The sequence below is a fragment of the Meleagris gallopavo genome, chromosome 6 (genome assembly GCF_905368555.1).
Source record: "Meleagris gallopavo chromosome 6, MGAL_WU_HG_1.1, whole genome shotgun sequence".
NCBI classification, from domain to species: domain Eukaryota; kingdom Metazoa; phylum Chordata; class Aves; order Galliformes; family Phasianidae; genus Meleagris; species Meleagris gallopavo.
In genome coordinates, this window is record NC_139409.1 from 17,177,044 (window position 1) to 17,196,245 (window position 19,202).

Sequence of the window (19,202 nt, forward strand, 5' to 3'; positions counted from 1 at the left end):
AGCTGGAAGTCTGCTCAGGCAAAGGGAGCACTCACTGTCACACCTTTGGCCTCAAAGAGAGTAGGCTCTGGTCTCAGCGAGGTGAGGGAACAGAACACCTCAAGAGAGCACTGACAAAGGCATGAAGGAACACTCTGACTAACAGCCCCGCCTCTCAACAGAGGGCAGCTGCAAACCTGTTACAACAAGTAGGGAGCTACAAGATGTAGCAACATGCTACAACAAGTAACAGTTTCCCTAGGTATTTGTTTTTCACTAATGGTTTTCTTTTTTTTTTCTTTGTTTTCTAAATATCTCAACCCTTTAGTAGTATCTTGATAACGAATAATGTATGCTGTTCTTGTTTCATATGATATTGTTGACTTAAACTTCCATTGTGTTACATGCATGCAAACATGCACACAGCTATGCTGTTTGGTTCCCCACAAGCTCACCAGCGCTGGAGCTCCCACTGCCTGAAGGTCTCATTTTGCTGCAGGACACTCTGTTGCACTGCTCTGTATCCCATTCCTGTTGCAGAGTCCAATTCATTGTCCCTTTGTTAGTTTTCAAAGTCATCTGCATCCGTTTCTGCCTGCAGCAGCAAATCAATAGGAAGAGGCCTGTGCCTTGAAAGGCTGAAGCTTGAGAAAAGTCCAAACAAGCCCAAAACAAAGAAAAAGCATCTGATAACTACACAAAATTCAAATGAAATGCCAAACCTGCCTTTGAGCTTCCACTGCTCGTGCTGACTCCCAGAGCAGAGCACACTTCTAGCAGCTGAGAGGGAAGGCAGATCTCCATCTTAAAATGTTTTTATTCCTATGAAACAGCACTAGAATAGTTATTAGATGCTGGCTATAATCCACATTTTTTCTCATGAGATATGTGCATCTGCCCTGAAATATTTCCAAATCCAGACACCTATTCAACAGTCCAGTCAGTTATAGAGATTATGGAATGGTTCAGAGTTTTGTGCTTGTCCTATGGCCCAGAGTGGCTCCTGGACAGTTCCAAAGCTTTATTCCATAGTTTCCAAAACTAAAAACCTCTCTGCAAAATGAGCAAGCTTTCTTGCAGAATGAGGGGATCTGGCAGCCCGACATGTCCAAAATCTAGAGCTGAGTGGATCAAAGTGACAAAGAAAAGGATGAGGGACTAGTTTAGGCAAACACAGATTGAAGATTTGAGTATAATGAAGAGTTGCTGGGGTGAGTCATAACTCTTTGCATTTTGCATAAAGTGAGATTCAGGTTGGATATCAAGAAACTTTTTTCTCCAATAGAGTGGAATGCATTGGCATAGGCTGCCCAAGGAGGTGGTGGTGTTACCATCCCTGGAGGTGATCAAGGACTGTGTGATGTGGCACTGAGGGACGTGGTTAGTGGGCATGGGAGGGATAGGTTGACAGAAGTATTCTCCAATCTTAATGATTCTGTGATCTATATGCTTCCAGTAAGATTCTCTTTGTGCCCTTGTAGTGAGCATTAGGGATAGAACTGTGAAGAGTAAACATCCAGACTCATTTGCAAAAGAGAAGTGCCATAGTGAATGGCAACTGAGCCTGGCATCAGTTCGAGAGCTATCAAGTCCCACAACAGGTGAGCACAGGAATGACTAAAAGGATCTCTGATTGCCATCCATTTCGCCAGAGAGTCACCTGAGATCACTCTCTTTGGCTGAGGAATTTTCATTATCAATTCTAGGGTAAAAAGGTACATTTGGAGTTAGATTACCGGATGTGTTTTGCAGCCTCATACTATATATGATATTTTTTATTTTAGGCTCCCTGCTAAAAGACGCTTCTTCGTATCTATATCTGTAAGACACTCAGCTATGGACAGGTCCTTTTGTATCTGGCATCAATCTGGAAAATGTTGCCCAGAGAGCACACTGGTGTCTGAGCAGCTGTTTGCCACATCTGGTTGCAGCTGTAGGCTCTCCACTGGCTACTGAGCTCCACCTGCACACTGCTGTGTGTATAAATGTGCATCTCCTCTGCGGCAAAAGGCACCAAGTGCTTGGATGCTCTCCTCAAAACCCTTCTGCTCTGAGGAGAGTGTACAACCAGCAATAGGTGAGAAGGGTCAAACACGTCATACAATCTTTCTCTTTTCAAACAGAATCAGCAATCACATACTTAGCATCTCTATTTTCTGAGGAGAATGTCTGTTCCTACAGTGCCACCTTCAGTTCTTCCTTGCTTATTGTCTCAGTTTTACCTGATCTTTTTCAGAACTTCAATTCCTTTTACTGAAGGCCCAAACAAAAGCACTGCTGTGCATTTCTCTTTGATAGTAGCTTACAGTCTCTTAAACAAAACACTCTTCAGATCCAATAGGCAGTACTTGAAAATTTCTCAACAGTGCAATTTGTGTCTGTTGCTCATGAGTACATTCTCAGCTGACAAGGCAATCAGTTATTAGCTGAGAAGGAGCAGTAGGAGTAGGGAGAGGTACATGGAAGTAGCATACTATGAAGGAGTTCTTTCCCAAACAAATCTAGTAGGCATCAGTGTATTCTGTAGATAAGATACGGATCTGAATGGCTGTGGTGATAAGGTTGAACATATACAACAAATACAGGGAAAGGGCCTGTCCTCACCCACACACACACAGAGCAGCTGGTAGTGGGTGCTCATTGCAGATGAGTTTACAGGGCAAGAGCTGCCCTCAGCCAGGCTCTCACCCAGCAGTAGGTGAGAAGGGGCAAACACATCATACAATCTTTCTCTTTTCAAACAGAACCAGCAATCACATACTTAGCATCGCTAAGAGCACTTAGAAAGAGGAGCAATGTGAGGTGCCCTTTCTTGACCATTTTGTGCTGTCAGGTCCAAATGTTGCACAGCTAATTCAGGAAGCTTTGTGAAGAGACACAGCAAAATTTCCCTAGAGGCTGCACATCTCACCTACAGTTTTTTGGTTCCAACTGGGGTTGTGGAGCTTCCTGAAGAGACTGGGAAGGCAGCAGCCTCTACCCCTGTGCCTTGGGCAGTCCATAGAGACAAAGGGGAGAGACGCCAAGGGGAAGTTGGTCAGGAAATTGGATATTACAGATGTAAAGTTACTTAGACTATAAAAATGGCTTTTTGCCAGAATCAAAGGTGAGATTCAGTGTGAGAAACATCTACATTTAAGCACTTAATTGCAAACCTTTGCTTATGAGCTGGGCATCTCATTTCCTATTGCAGTAACTAGAGGTCCAATCCTTTATTCAGCTGCCAAAGAATTGACACTTAGTGCCACTGAAATGCCCTGGAGTGCTCTGGCTGGCCTCCAGATGCTGCTGCAGAGGAGCCATGGTATCCTCTAGGTCCTGCATTACACTCGCAAGCTGTACTCAGATGCATCAGGTAGCCTCAGGCATCTCAGAATGCTGTTATCAGCACTAGGAAGGGGACAAATGAACAGGGCCTCTCAATGACTTCCTCATCATGGGCACATTCTATCTCCAGACGCTGCTGTCTGTGTTTGACATGTCTCCCCTGAGACTTGCAAACCAGAACTTCATCAGCTGTAATGGGAGCTTAGTAACCTCATCTACACATACATTAGATGACTAATGTCAGATGTCCCAGTCGGAATCCTGCCCAGAGTGTTTATCACTCTACAGTGTACATTCTCACTCATGACTCAGTTCCACGAGGAAGCTGTTGAAATCCAGTTGCAGCACCCAGACAGGAAAAGTCTCACTTCCCCATCTACTGAGAAGCCTAAACAGCCAGTGACGGTGCTGGGGACCTCTGGTGAGACTATGGTTCAGAGGGAGACTGAGCCTAAGGAAGCACAAGAGACAAGGTGCAGGATCCCTGCATGTCCTAACCAGAGATCCCAGCAGAGGCTCACCTGGTAGAGCTTTACTCTTTGCTCACAGATTGCTCAAACTCAGGAAAGCTCTTAAGAAGTACTGGGACTGGCTGGGACTCTGGAGGTCTAGGCAAGGTCCAGGTAAGCAAAACAAAGGTTCTTCCCTTCTTTTGCTTCTAGTAATTGCACACTGTCAATCATGAACAGAGTAAATCAGGGCCACTTAGGTAGAGCTACATGGTAGATCATGCAGAAAATATTTCTCCCACAAAGGACATTGTTAACAACGCTGAAAGCACTGCAGGGTAGGAGATCCCAAGGACACACAGTGCTACCTTGTGTGGTCACTTCAGGGCATTTGAGAAGCATGGAAAGGGCCTGATAGGTGCACATGAACTGCAGCTCAGGGTCAGGTCCTGGGAGCCAGCTGGGTCAGCAGTGCACACATGGCCAATGAGACCATGATTTCAAACCTCACATAGCTGGATTTTTCTAGCTAAGAAATAATTCCCTTGGTTGCTTTCTGCCTTGAAGTGAGTGCAGTTCTCTGTACCTACAAAGTAAGCGTGACACACAGCAATTACTATTTACTATTTTTATTCCTACCCTGTCCAGCATTAAGTAGTTGAAAAAGGTTTGTGGCACTGTGAGTTCAGATTTTAATGCAACTATATAGAAGCCAGCATCTTTAATGGGCTGAAATATGAAGTATTTATTTTAATTTAGAACATTCAGATGCTGAACCTAGAAATGGAAGCACTTCCATCAGGGACAGCCCACACTGCCAGGACAGCAACTGTCACTCCTTACAGCAGTGAGAACTGAAGTACCCGACACAAACACCACACCATACTCATCTACCACCCCCACACTTAAGAATTCTGCTTTAGGGGAGGGCCATAAAAAAGATCCCCATGATGGAACACCTCCCCTACAAGGACAGGCTGAGAGAGCTAGGGCTGTTCAACATGGAGAAGAGAAGGCTCTGGAGAGAGCTGATGATGGCCTGTCAGTATCTACAAGGGGGCTGTAAGAAAGAAGGGGACAGACTCTTTAACAGGGTCTGTTGTGTTAGGACAAGGGGAAATAAAAGAGGGGAATTTTAGATTGGATATAAGGAAGAAGCTTTTAACAATAAGGGTGGTGTGGCACTGGCACAGGTTGCCCAGAGAGGTGGTGGATGCCCCATCCATGGAGTCACTCAAGGTCAGGCTGGATGGGGTTCTGAGCACCTGATGTAGTGTAGGTGTCCCTGTTCATTGGACCAGATAGCCTTTAAATGTCCCTTCCAACTCAAACAATTCTATGATTCTATGATTTTAACCCACATCACAGTTTCCTGAGCACACTGATTTATTGCACTGTGGTGAGAGGAAATGACCTCGCACAGATGATGATTGCAGGCAAAAATCACAATTTTTTGCATGCCAATAAAAAGGGCTCCCCCACTGTGCACTGCTACAAAGCAATGTGTTCCGCACTCTGGGTGGGGCTCCAAAAATGCCTTGCTGTCATTATCTTCCAGAGGAGTTGCCTTTCTCTTCACTTGCCTCACTAATTCATAAGTTAGAATCCACATATTTGCTATGCAAAGTAAAGTTTTGTTCTAGCATATTTATCCACAGCATGAGATTAACAAAGAGTACTTCACAGATGGCATCTACTGTAAACTATTTTAAGATCGTATATAAAAAAACGTCCGAAGTGTTTATATGTAAAGCTTTAAGATTCTCTCACTGATAAAGGATGTATTTGCCTTTCTTTCACCAAGTACATTCTGAAATCTGCAGCACAGACCCCTGCCTGCTCACTGACACGGCATTTGAGCTTCAGATTAATGTCCTCCCAACTGTTTTTCTGACAAGACGCTAATGAAGCAGCCCGAGCAGCTCTGCCTGGGTGGAAACTCATAAAACAAGAATTGGAGATCTGGTCCACAAAGAGAAATCACTCATACTTTATATCTTGTCCATCAAAGCATTAATGAAGGTTTCATCCAGGACAAACGAGAAGTCTCAGAGGAGCTGTGTTTCTTTCTCTCAATGGTACCTTGTAGGTTTGCACTTTTCTGGCCTCTACCTCTTCTCAGTAGAGTAATTGAGAGAGAGTTGTTGTTATATAGTACCTCACCAGTGAGTTACTTGACATGAGCTGCTCACAGTCCATTTTCTGATGAACAGTCTCTGACCCCACTACAATATGTGCTATCAAAACAAGTAGTATCTGGTATTAGTTTCAAACAACCAAACTGATGAGATGAAGAAGGGCAATTGCATGGGATTTCCTTGTTTCAGTTAGGACATGGTGTAAGAGAAGCAGGCAAATGTTACATTTCTCAATTCCTAAAAAAAAAAAAAAAAAAAAAAAAAAAAAGATGAAGAGAAAAATCTATTTCATCACAAACCATTGAGGAATTTGTAGTAAAGCAAGAATCAGAGCTTATATAAGAGACATTACACACCTCATTAGGGAATTCAAAATATTTGACAAGGCAAAGCCTGTCGAGATCTGTAAATAAAGTATGAACATGGGTGCTTCAGGGCAAAAAGCTGGAACAAGCAGATCCCAAACAATACAAAGGTGAGTTCAACTCTCCCACTTACATCCTTTTAAAACACTCTGAAGGTTCCTGAGTTTCTTGGTGACTTTCTGTTCATTTAGCATAGCAAAATGCTGACAAGTGCAGGGCAAACCTGATGGCACAGAATATAGCAAATATGCCACAGTAAAGTAATTACCTTTGAATGGTAAGTGTCAATGTGGAATATAAAGTTACCTCACTGATGCGTGAGTGAATGCGAGAGGAATTTATTAGCATTTTTACGGAGAATAAATACAGTCTTGCTTATAAATTAGCAGCAAAATGCTGTTGATAAACAAAAGCCTAATGTATGGAAGTCTCTGGTTTAATCTCATGTTTGCAGAGCTGCCAGGTCCGGCTGTGTGATCCCTGCTCCCATGAGCAGCTCTGCTCACTTCAATGGTGCAGCTAGGGACTGTGTCCCTGCAGATCTACAGACTCAAAGCCTACAGAGTGCTCAGTGAGCAAAGCCAGCAGGAGGCTGGAAAACAGCACACTCACACCCTCGTGCTGTCATTTCTAGACATCACAAACAGCTCCTGATCTCCCAAAATGTCACTGAAACTGAATTTCAACAGTGAGTAGCTGAGAGCTAGGCTCAAGGGCACTTTTTGAAGATGAGGAGCTCAACAAAAGTCTCCAGTTTGCGAAATGCAAACCTGCTGCAACTTAATACAAGCAACAATGACAAAGGGCAAACTGACTAATGAAACTGCCTGTTTTGTTACTGGTAGAGAAAATGAATTGTCTTCACCTGTGATATAGTTTTTCTTTCTAACCTTTAAAATCCATATCTACCTACCTGAGCCTCCATCTCTGTACAAATCGCAGCAACACACAACAGACAACTGCAGCACAGCGTAAGACACACTGCAGCAATTTTAACATATTGTGCCAAGTTTGTTATATTCACCTAGCTAATTCATTTAGGCTATTAGCAAGCTAACGCTTCTGTACTCACAACTCCCTTGCAGGAGGTTACCACTCAAACTAATACAAAAATTAAGAGCAAACACTCTGCCCTCTAGATAAAGGCGAATGATCTAGCCAAAACAAAAACTCTGACAATGCAGTGGACTTGCAGTGTAAATTTACAGTTTAACTGTATTCTGTGTAATAGCCATTAGAGAAATGTTTGCTTCAACGGCCATTATATTTGGATAAAGAGAGACAGAGAGAGGGGTACGCACCAAACAGCAGAATAAAATGAGTACACTTTTTTTTCTGTAGGCAGATTTGTGAGAGAAAAGCCTAAGTGTCATTGCTAATTCAAACCTGATAGCCCAGCTCATCCCTCTTGACAGAGGTCAAACACCTCAGGATGGTAACCCTGATGGGGGAGGGAAGGAGCACGCTCAAGAACGATTGCCTTATCCCCACTCCTTCTTAAATGCAAGAAATACAGACAAAATAATTTTTTCCCATAACAATTGCATTTGACTCTTCACAACCACTGAAATGATACTTTCAGAAAACTATCCACATTAACTCTTACACTTTTTCCTGAGTAGTACTAGAGAATTAAATCAGAGAATCACAGATTAGCTTTGGTTGGAAGGGACATTAAAATCCACCCAGTTCCAACCCCCCACCATGGGCAGGGCTCCTACCCATCAGCTCTGGCTGCTCAGGGCCCCATCCAATCCAGCCTTGAATGCCTCCATGGATGAGGCACCCACAGCTTCCCCAGGCAGCAGTGCCAGTGCTTCACCCCCCTCCAAGCAACGAATTGCCTCCTAACATCTAACCTAAATCTCCTTTTTTAGTTTAAAGCCATGCCCCCAGTCCAATGACTGCACACCCTCATAAGGAGTCTCCTTCCAAATCCTTTACTGTGAATCTTCATAATTAGAGGTTTTCAGTTTGGGTTGGGTTTGTTTGTTTTTTGGGGTTTTTTTTTGTGTGTGTTTGTTTGTTTTGTTTGTTTGTTTTGTTTGTTTTGCTCTATAATTACTGACATTGAATTATATTTGCCATTTTAATCAATTGACTCTCCAACTCCTCCTGGCTAACATAAAGCCATTCTGAGAAACTGTTATATTTTATCTGCATTATTATCAATCACTTAGTTTTTCACCTCTTCTTCACCTGTCCATTATGTTACAAGACCAAAACCAGATGATATCCCACAAATAACCTCCCTCTCTTTTGTCCAGCTACTTCTGTCTTTTAGTCAAATAAAAGAATTTTTCCCATTTCTTTCTCTCTCAAAGCCTGACCTCCTCAGAGCGTATTCTTACAACAGCATTGTGCCTCCTGCTTGTCCTGCTCGTACCGCACCAGTGTTAACTTCTTCATCAATGAAGGACTTGCCAGCAAAACCTGGGTGTACACTGGAGATCAACTTATGTCAGGATTTTGCTCTTGCATACACATTTATGACACAGCAGAACACAATGCTATCTCTGTCAAAGACCTCCAAAAGCCTTTCAGGTTTTCCCACATCATATATTGTAACTGCAACAAAGCTTTCTTGTAGTCTGTGAGACTTCACCCTGGCTGTCCCTACATCTCTGTGCTTAGGAACATCTGTGGTAGCACATCCCTATTTTGCCATCTTTGGCCAGTGATAGACATTAAGATGCATAGAAAGAGCCTTCTTATGAGCAAAAACATTGCTCCTTCTACCTTCCACTGTCTTTATAGTAGCTTCTCCTGATCTGCTTGATATGAATGTCAAACTCACTAATTCATCAGTTTCCAGGTTTTCAGATTGATCCTCAATTCTTTTTTAAAGGCTGGTATCCCATTTGTAGCCTTTTTTGTTGTTGCTGTCATTAAGTGCTTTATGTAGTAACTCAAATGGGACTGTAGTTTTGCACCAAAATGCACTTAAAGCTCCTGCATGAATTTCTTCTTGTCCTTATCTGCTTAGATTCATTTTACTGACTTATTCCAAACCCTTCCTATGGATGCTTCAATCAGTTTCTCACATTCATCTCCTGCAAAGAATGACCCCAGTGTTCAAGTCATTTTTTGCAATCAGCACTAATAGAAACACATCTTTTAGCTCTGTTGAAATGTCTTGTCTTCACAGAGTTCTTTTTCTACACCTTCATCACAATTGGCCCTCTTGACTTTTTGCCCATCTTCCTGCCTCGATGCTTTTGAGAAAGGTGTTATAGCAGCCTTCATACATTTAGATTCCCCCTCTAATTCTTTGTTGTTTTATTTTATTACAGTTCAACACCCAACTTGCTAGAGGTGATGTTTTTCTTATTTTAGTACAGATAAGACTTCCATTTCCTGAAAGATGCCTTTAATGTCATTTAGCAATTTCCACTGCCTTGATGTCTGACCACAACAGAATTTTCTTTTCCTTTCAGTTTTTTAAAAAAAACTGATCTGGTAGGTGGCATATCTCTACTGCACACTTTTAAAATAGCCTTCTGAAGCAGACTCAGTGCTGCCAATAAACATTCAGTGCAGCTTTATTTCTGATTTCCTTTGTACTGAATTATCGTAGTCCTACTTCCCCAAAATCCTAAGTGAGCTGCATGTATCATCTCATATTCCAGCTTTTCTATTCTTAAGCAACAACAGCAACTCAGATCTTCTCATGGGAATGACCCCACTGACATGGGCTTTCATGAGAGGCTTATACCAAGGTCAATGGACTGGCATGAGGAAGGTCTTTGGGGACCTGAGCCCTTGAAATATTCATCCTAATAAAAAAAGAAAAGGTTTTTTTCCATATAGTTTTTTTGTGCCATCAGTCTGTCTGCCTTCCACCCAATTTGGGACATTTGCACACCACAACAATCATTTGCATCTAAATCGCATAAATTAGGCATAGCCTCATTATCCAGACTTACGGAATATTAATTCTTCAGGGAATTAAGATTCAAAAATTGTTATAAAAAAGGACATTTGTAATTAAGAACAAAATTTAACCTTCTTCTAAACAATAAGTCTGTTTTCCACATACTTATGAGAGTTGCATCTCCCACATGCATCCTGAATCTCTTCCTTCAAAGAGCAACTTAAACAGCTGCATCAATTCTCATATCCTCAAGACTCACAGACTTGCTGTGGACTGGAAGAGGAGAAAGGTTTAATCATGCAACTCATACATTTCAGTGTCTCTTCCCAATCTGTCTGAAGGCAGCTGCCATCAGAGTCATTGTGTAAAGGGAGGGCAGCTACATTCCACAGACCAATATGAATCACGTAGGTGCTCAGCAGCACAGAGCAAGAGGAGCCCACTTCTCTGATCCACATCAGGCATGATATATATGCATCTGTGGAGACAGTGAAGGCCACACCAGCAGCATGGAGACACTCAGGAAACCTTTGTGCTGAAGGTGGCCCTAAGAGAGCAGAACATAGCAGCTTCACAGCTCCTCCAGGCGAGTAAGTCCTGCATACATGAATCCCTGTGCAAGAAGAAGCAGATCAGCAAGAAAAAAAAAAACTGGAAAGTGACTTCAACCTTGTAAGCCTTAGTTGACCTTTCCTCCACAGGATCTAATAGTTCCCATGGGCTTTGTAGCATGATGCTTTTATTTTTCTTGAGAGAGCTGTGCTTCATAGTGGCCTTTGTCTTCTCCTGTGTTTTAGGCACAAACAGGGTCAAATCCTATATGCTGGCTTGCTGAAAAACAAAATCTGAAATAGCAGTTTATACCACACTGCCAGATGCAGCAGCCAACAAATCCACTTCTTAACTTTAGAACTGAAATATCCAACCAAAATAACCACCACAAATGCAAGGGTGTGGGTCTAGCAGTCCAGAAGGGGTCTGTTACTTTCTAAAGCTGATTTGCTCTGGGATGTCAGCAGTGCTTGTCTGGGTGTCTTTCTCTGCTATGCACCCAAGGATGCACAGCAGTGGCATATGCTAAGTAGGTGCACGGCACTTGCCAGCTGGAACATGGGTGACTTTCAGGCATCTGGGTCAGGTTTACAAGCATCCCCATGGCTCTGGACTTTGATTTGCAAGGAGAGACAATGAGGAAGTTGTTTCAACTGCCCACACAAGACAATGTCAAAAGCATGCCCAAGTGGGTTTCAGAAAACATCACTGCAGTTTCGCACCTCTTGCAGGGCCATCTCCTCAAGAAAGTTTTAGTTGTTTCTTTTGAAATTTATCTCAGATATCAGCAGAGATAAGAATAGGAGCTGTGGATTTGTTCATCTTAACATCTAAATAGCAAGGAAAATTAAAATTCATGTTGTAAGCAGCCCATCTCAGCCTTTAACAAAAAGCTTCTAATGCAGTGCCAAAATTACTCTACTGGGGAAAATGCAATGTCACAGGATTGGTGAAGAGATTTTATCTCTGCTATTGACAAAGGGACAGGACATATTTTAAAGAACAATGAAGGGAACAAATTCATAGAATCATTAGAGTTGGAAAGGACCTTTAAAGGCCATCTAGTTCAACCTCACCTACAATGAACAGGGACAACTACAGTTCTATCAGATGCTCAGAGCCCCTTCCAGCCTGATTGCTAACATCTTCAGTGACAAGGCATTCACCACCACTCAGAGCAACCTGTGCCAGTACCTCAATGCCCTTATAGTAAAAGCTTTTTCCTTATATCCAATCTAAATCTCTCCTTTTTTAGTTTGAAACCACTTCCCCTTATCCTATCTCAGCAGACCCTGCTAAATAGTCTGCATCCTCTTTTCTTACAGCCCCACCTAATTGCCCAGCAAAGCACTTAAAGTGAGGCTGCTCAAGAATTCTAGACATTACAGCAGAGGAATTATTTTCAGAAGTTTATCCCTGAGCAGTTTTATTCCCTCACTAATAGAGAATCCATTAGGGATGCCATTTTTTAGTTTTAAACATATTTTCATGGTCATGCTGCAGGTAGACTACCAGCTGTTTTTAAGATTAAGTTGTTTTTACACTTCAGTGTGACTACAGGAATGACAAACATTACAGGTTACAACACAGCAACCTTACCTTTTTCAAAATCAAATCAATTGCACAACAGGTCATATGTTCACAGATCTGTAAATACAAAGTCTCTGTAAACAAATGACACAGTTCAAGACTCAGTATGAAAGAATTCCCTCAAAATCAAAGCTTCATATTCTAGGAGTTAAAATACAGTATCTCTGTTTATAAATTACAACAAAGTTTTCTTCTCTATAGGCAGCCTGTGGTTCATCAGTTCTGCAGCAGTTTTGAATAAAAATATATAAGCAACAAAGTACATGAGAAAAACCAACACAGAAAAAAGGAAACAATAAACAGATACCCTAGCATCCCAATGAATGAATGAGGGAAGAAAGAAAAAATATATATATACCCCTACCTCTTCACAGAGATCTTACATATGTTTCTACAACTAGTTGAGCACAGCTTTTTCTGTTAATAAAAGATCCTTTAACTGGCTTCATTTAAACAACACCAGGTGGGTAATTAAAATATTTATTAGGGATCTGTCCCACTCCTGTCAAGGCTGACTGCAGCTGAACTAGGTTGATAGTGAATCTCTCCCTGAGGTGGAAATGATAATGCACTGCTTGATTGACTCCCTGGGTCAAACCAAGTAGTACAAGCCATGCTGCAGACTATCTCCTTGGCTGGCGTACAGTATTAGCTACTCTTCATCGCAAATATTTATTATTCACTGCCAGGTAGCTTTCCATGACCAGAAAAATAAATCAGATACTCAGAGAAATAGAGAAAGTATCAAAGAAAATCACAGTAAAGGTGGGAAAATGAGAAGGGAGGAAAGAAAATAAACACAAACATATGAGCTTAATCACATTTGCTTAACCACTAAGAACTAATTTTTCTCCTGGAAAGACTTCTCTCTAAACACCCACTTGTATTCTGCTCTTGTCACGCAAGCATGGAGTACTTAACCAGCAGCTGTGGGCAGGGCCACATGCAGGGCCTTGGTCTTGCACGCCCTGTACTCATGTGAACCTTCTGGGGAATGAAATATTTAAAACCAGTGTTGTTACTTTATTGTCTAGAATCCAAAACAGGATATTGCAACTATTGCAGTGAAAGTGGGAGGTTTATAGGATAAATTTAAACAAAATATTTCGAATTCGTTCTCTCTAGAGGAGGTTCTTGCCTATCTGAAACCAACTTCCTGGGTTAACAGAGAGATTATGACACCTGTACACAAATGAAAAGCAAGCAAATGCTGGGAAAAGACCTCTATTAAGTCAAGGCAATCAAGAAGTAGAATAAAAAATACTTCTTACAAGGAGATATCTCTCAAGTGAGGTTCTAAACTAAGATGGTGAAAAAACATAAATGGCAGCAAAAAATCCCTTCCAACTCAAAAGATTCTGTGATTCTAGAATCATTCTTTCTGCAGTTGTGGACTATATTCTGCCCTGGGGTGTGGAAGACTGTCCACTCTCAAAATGTTTTTTGCATGATGTGAAACAATCTGTCTTCTACTGGGACAGTTCCCTCGTGCCAAGAAGAATATGATATCTTTGCCTATCTCACCAATACTTTTAGATGGCATCTGTATCAACAAGGAAATAAGAGCTTGGGGTTGGACTTGATGATCCTCATGGGTCCCTTCCAACTCAAGATATTCCATGATTGCTGCAAACTACTATTGGGGTCTTTATGACCACTGCTTTCAGCTTTGGTGTCAATAGATGTCTGCATCTATTTCCAAATTCCAACAAAACAAAGTTCCTGCAAGTTGAAAGAGTGGCTGAGCTGAGGGTGTTTGTTTGGAACAGAAGATATAAACAGCATCACAGCAAATTTGGAGTGAATTGTAATCAAATCAAAGCTGAGGTCAAAAAATTAACTGGTAGAGAGAGGGTGGAGGAGAGCTGGAGCGCAGCAGAGCTTCCATTAGGGCAGACATGGGGATGCAGCAAATGGTGCTCAGGAGTAGCTGAAGAATAATAAGCATTAGAGAATAGCCAGTGCCAAATAACAGAATAATGCCCTTTCATCTCCACATTCAGGCCTGGCTGAGTGGTATGTAGAATGCCAGTTTTTCAGAAATCCAAGTTATGATCTGAGACATTGCAATTCCCTGGGCAGGTGAACTGACCTCACTTGGGCTTGGATCACTGCTTGTTGGCAGCTCTGTTGAAAGAAATTCATTTCATGAAGGAATTTCTGAAATGCAGCCAGCCATCACTGACCTTTCTATTAAAAACAACATTAAATTCATTCTTGGGCTCAGGACTTCTTGAGAAAAAATGCAAACTGCACATTTCTCAGGGAAGTAGATACTAATAAAAACATGCATCGTAACATTTGGCTTTTGACTATCTGTCTCCAGGACTGGAAAGTTGTTTGAACTACAAACTTGGTGCCTAAGTACACAGTTAGTGGTAATTGTTCAAGTTTTCTAGCACTGTCCCATCAGCAAACTATGAAATGCAGCAAAACTAATGAATACTCTTGATAAGAAATGAGACAGGACTTGTAGTTGGACATCACAACCCATTCAGTAGGCACTAGAAAGCAACTGCCATCAGAAAGAACAGAAGGACAAACAACAAGCAGTACTCCTGGATCTTCACTCCAGTGCACATTCCATCTCATCAAATCCCATCCCATCTTATCATACCAGGCCCGAGCAGAACACAGCAGGGGAGCATTCTTGAGGAATCACCAATGACAAAGCAAGCTGCCAAACTAAGGCCTCTAGACAATGAACAGTAAATAACAGCAAGCAAAGATTTATTTTCTATCATTCATCTCCTACTGAACACTTTTTTCTACCATCTGCAACAAGTAAAGCCACTCCCTCAGCCTAGGAAGCCCCAGGAAATTCATCAAATGAGGAAATAAAAGAAAGCCAATTTTTTGCAAAGCAGATAACTCCTTAAGTTTGGTAGACATTGCTATAATTTTGTTTTTAATGCCAACATATTTGTTTAGAGCAAGCTGGCATTGAATGTGGTAGAAGTGGTTCACATATAATGAGTGTTGATCAGCTGAAAGCCCTGAGAACATCAGCTTTAGAATGGTCCTCCTAGTGCAAATTGTCTTAATGCTCCATTACTCTTAAGATCACAAAAGTCCAGGCAAAAGGCTTCTCCTTCAGCTTCACGGTTTTCTCTCTCTGTTCTGATTGAAACATAGTGTTCAGTATATTTCTCTAGAGATTTTTTAAAGTGAGATATGAAAAGCAAAAACAATTAATGTCTAATGAATGACATTTCCCTCTTTCCTCCCAGTTACCAAAGTAAGTTTCCAAGCATTAGTTCAATTTAGCCTAATGGTAGCAAATCCTAAGACCATTAAGCAGTGTAGAGGGAACAGGAAATCACCATGTGTTGCAGCTTATTAAAGTGCCTCTAATGCTACCTTAAAAGCTCATGATTTCAATAGGCCTGGAATATCACATTAAAAAAAATTAACTAAAAATGTAGACTTTTTTTTTAAGTGGATCTTGTATACAACACACAATAACTTATTCATCTTAAGAACGTTCAGAAATAAAGTCTCTACAGGAGGAGAGTAATTTCAGGAGCAAGACTATTAAGCATGGTGGTAACAACTACACTAACAAGACTGACAATATAAGGATTGACATCCTCTGTTTGGGAGAAATAAATATTCCTCCTCTTACGTGTTCCTAAATTTAAGTTCTCTGTTTAATAATTTATTTTGATTCTCATTGCTCTTCTTGTACGCTTTTCTTTTAAGGAGAAACAACTGGTTGAATCTGAGAGACAGACATAGCATTCATAACACAGGTCTGCAACTGCCTTCTGTTTGGAAAGCTTAGTTTAGCAGATTTAATGTTATTATTAATTTATTTGCATGGGATTGGTAGTGTCTAAAATTACATTACACCCCAAAAAATATATTTTATTTCCATTTCAATTTTATTTCTCTTTTATCCAACATTCCCTCCAGGCTGAGAGAGATCTTAAAGCTAAAGGTTAAAGCTGACATTTATGGCGCCATATTTTTGTTTATATTTGCACATAACCACATAAAAATGAACAAATCTCATTTCCATATACACTTGGATGCAACAGCAATTTTCACTGGCACTTGGTAAGCAGAAGACAAATGTTTTATTGTTAGTACTCCAAAAATGGTGATGACAATAAGTTGACCAACCTTTTGAGCAGAATAAAACAGACTGCAGAACCCTCAGTGTAGTATGCAAATTCTAAAAATGTAATTAGATTACCAAAACTCAAATTAAGTTGTAGAACACATCGTTTTCTTCTCACAGTATTGCTGATTATCAAAATATTTTGCATGGATACACTCTATTATGATGCAGTCAAATAACTCACAGACTTTAAAATTCAAATCATAACTTTAGTTTTTAGCATTGTCATAAATGTTGAAATACTTTGGCCACAGTGAAGAAATCATTCTCCTCCGAACTATAATTTAATAAATATTTGCTATGTGTATTTTCTATCTCCTGTTCAAAATCCAGTGAATGCCACAACATATTTGTTTTTAAAACATATTTTATTTCAACACTTCCACTTTCTGCCACAAGACCTACATTACAAATGTTGTGTACATATTAGAATAAGAGGTTTTATTACCAGATTAGTATTTCCTCTTCATTCAATCTGCAAATATGCATAGGTTTGAATTGAATATGAACATATCTGCCAAAAAACCTCACTTATGCCATCAAGATTAGTCTCTCTTACGTACATGCAATAGAGAAAATAAAGAAATTATTATTTTTTGTGGTTAGTTGCTGGCCCAGCGTGGGTTTTTTGTTGTTTTGTTGTTGTTGTTTTTTGTGGCAAACATAATTCACTGGATCACTTCAGGCAGCATCAAGAAAACACTTGCAAGAAGTAAGTTCAATTCACAAAGAAGTCTTTATTACATTTCCATTCCTCTGTGTCCAGCTGTTGAATGTCACTGATTTGCTTATCCCAACAAATGACTTCATTCATTTACAGGTTTCCCAGCAGAGACATAAATCACAGAATCGGAAGAGACCAGCAGAAAGACAAAGGAGGCTGTATCATTTCTCCTGGTTTTACTGCTACTCTTTCTTTCACATCACTCCCCTCAGCTGCAGTACTTGGATTTGTTGCCCATCTACAGCATTAAGGACCCAGCTAGGGAATATCATCCCCAGGTACATCTCCCAGCTACTCCATAGTACTCTGAATGTTTCCTCTGTCATTAATTCCTCACACAATTCCACAGAAAGTTTTGGTTGCATGAAGCGAGACCTTTACACAGGTTATTTTGTATAACAATACACAAAGCATGCTTCACCTTTTCCCTCAAAGATGGATCCTGTCCCTTTGCTGTTCATTATGGTGGCAATGCTAAGTTATTCTATCTTGATAAGTAGTCGTTGGCATTTTTCATTGGAAACAAAATTAAGAATATTAAACAACTACTATACTAGTAAATAGAAGAGGTCAAGGCTCATTCTCCAGGTTCATTCCTCCTGGACTTGAGTAAGGCCTTTGACATCCTTATCTCTAAATTGGAGGGATGTGGATTTGATGGATGGACCACTCTGCTCTTGTGAGGCCCCATCTGGAGTTCTGCATCCAAATGTGGAGCCCCCAGTACAAGAAAGACAGGGAGCTGTTGGAGAGGATCCAGACGAGGGCTACAAAGATGATCAGGGGACTGGAGCGTCTCCCCTATGAAGACAGGCTGAGGGAGCTGGGCTTGTTCAGCCTGGAGAAAAGAAGGCTGCGGAGGGACCTCATTGCAGCCTTTCAATACCTAAAGGGAGCCTACAAACAGGAGGGGAATCAACTCTTTGAAAGGATAGATAACAGCAGGACAAGGGGAAATGGTTTTAAGTTGAGGGAGGGGAGATTTAGGTTGGATGTCAGGGGGAAATTCTTTACAGAGAGAGTGGTGAGGTGCTGGAACAGGCTGCCCAGAGTGGTTGTGGATGCCCGTCCCTGGAAGTGAAGTTCAAGGCCAGATTGGATGGGGCCCTGGGCAGCCTGGTCTAGTATTGGGGTGGTTGGTGGCCCTGCATGTGGCAGGAGGGTTGGAGATTCATGATCCTTGAGGCCCCTTCCAACCCCGGCCATTCTGTGATTCATCCTCTGGCCTTGAGACCAAGGGACAAAGTCCAGCTTTCATCTCCTGCCATCTGGGATCAGTGCCCAGATGAAGCGGAGCTCTGGGTTGGATCCAAGCATTGCTGGGGAAACGTGCAAGTTGGCACATGCCAAAACAGTGCCAGGAACTGAACTAACAATCCAGTTGTTAGCCCAGGCTTAGATCCTGGCATTAGTTAGATTACAAGTGTAACCTTAAAGACCTACAAAATCTATGGAATGCAATAACAGCAACTACATTTTTTGTAACTATTTTGTCACGCATCATCTTGATTAAAAGATTAAAATAGTTGCCTTGGAGACATTCTTATAAGAAGTTTTACCATGTATGCTTGCAAATTCTCAGCTTCCACACTGAAAATAACTAGTCATGTACACGTGCTTTCTGGAGAAAGCAAGCCCTATTGACAGTACCTCAAAATAAGCTCAAAAGAAATGGAGAAAGCAAGGAAGACACGAATGGTCCAGCAGCAAGCAGGAATGGAGCAGCTGCATGACAGCTAGATGATCTGTTGTCAGTCTGTGTTAGTAGAAGAGATGATGGGCTGCAGGAATACCAGTATCAACAGGCCAGGTGGGATCACAAGCAGTTTGCAGCTTACTCCATAAATGATTGCTTGCCACTTGTTAGTCACAGCTGTACTGTTCCAGTTTGCTTCTTCTAAACGCAAAGAAGAACAATCTTTGTCTTACAGTGGATTTTGAAGATCCAAAGCAAAAAAATAAAAATATCTGAAATCAAATTTGTCAGCAGCATGAATTCCTACATGTCCTTGATGCCACTGCATTGCTTCTGTTCAACAAATTGCCACAATTGTATGCTTGCAACCAAGTGCAGCTGGAGC